Genomic DNA, 1512 nt, shown 5'->3' on the forward strand with positions numbered 1-1512 from the left:
TTCCAAATTTCAGGATCAAGCATTATGCTCTTGCAGTTTTGCCATTTTAAATACTCACGTCCTTTGAAGCATGATTGATTCTGATTGGCTGTTTTTTTTTTCATGAACTGCCTTTGTTTTTTTATTTTGTACTGTTTAGTGAGGTCCATTTATAAAGATTTTTTTACATCAGAAAAAAAAGTAATAAGCTATTTTCTGTCTATTTTCAGTTTTTAACCCCCCTCTTCAGAACGCTCTGTTTGAGTAGCTGTGGAGGATTGTAGACTCAGAAGTTAAAGCCCACTGCTGTGATTGGCTAACAGTTGTGTACGTTTGACAGCGTACATTCCTCATAGATGGACGCTGCCATGATTTAGGTCAGAAATGCAGAACTCAATACATATCAAACGATCTGTAAGAAAAGACAAAACAATAGTGACCATGTAATGAAAACAGTTAATGTCATTGAGTCCGAAATTTTTGTATGCGTTTTTTTCGTGTTCGTATTCCTAAAAATTCGTCACGCACAGAAACATTGCACACTAAAGGCTGATTTATACTTCTGCGTCGGACCTACGCCGTAGGCTATGTTTCAGTTTTCATTTATACTTCTGCGTCGTTGTCCGCGTTAACGTGCAGTACACATGCAAACCGCTAGTCAGCAGTGTCCACGCGCATGTTGCTGGCAGTGTTGCCAATTTGGGGATTTTGTCGCCAAATTGAGTTAATTTCTCATTGTAGCTGTGACTTTTTTTTATTTTTTGCGACAAGGAGCTATTTTAGATATATTTATATAAAACTAGCAATTTTTTGGAGATTTTTTATTTTTAACATGGCCACACCCTGCCGTAGGCCCGTGACCTCTCACGTTTGCTCTCAATCATGCCAACAGGTGTGTTCGACTTCATGCAGCACTGCGCAGACCGATTGCCGGCTGACTTGAAGCAGTGCATGCCGGTTAGAAATTTAGTCCGACTTGAACCGTCGCCGACGTCACGTCACTGTCACGTGTGGCATCAAAGTACCGCGATAGCATTTCGAGAGCAGCCGGCTGACTCAGCTGGCCTTTTTCAGAGCGACTGCAGGAGTGCTGGTGACGACACAGCTGTTTCACGATTGGCCAAATTCACCACATGACAACAATGACCTGTGTTTCTAACATCTTCAATACAATACTGCTCATAAATCTGTGTTTTTAGAACAGTAAAAGCTTTTTTACTGTAGTCGCAATGTTATATTGAGTCACGTTTATCATGAAAGCATATATACCCCCACTTTATTAGTATTTAATGTTTATGTTGAACTTTATTCTTGAACAGATGGCGCTGTATTAAGCAGTATATAAAAAGTGTTTCTGTTGCTCATGAAAACGTTTCTGAAACGTCTGTGTATTTGACAAATATTGCATTTACTTCCCTTCATCTGTGATAGAGTATGCAAACACCGCGTGAGCGTCACTAACGGGAGCAGAAATGTCCAGAAATGACCCTCCGCTACTCTCGTTGATCGCCGTCTGTAGCCGTGCTTCTAGTC

Source organism: Sinocyclocheilus grahami, unplaced genomic scaffold (assembly GCF_001515645.1).
Source record: "Sinocyclocheilus grahami isolate Dianchi unplaced genomic scaffold, SAMN03320097.WGS_v1.1 scaffold1061.1, whole genome shotgun sequence".
Lineage (NCBI taxonomy): Eukaryota > Metazoa > Chordata > Actinopteri > Cypriniformes > Cyprinidae > Sinocyclocheilus > Sinocyclocheilus grahami.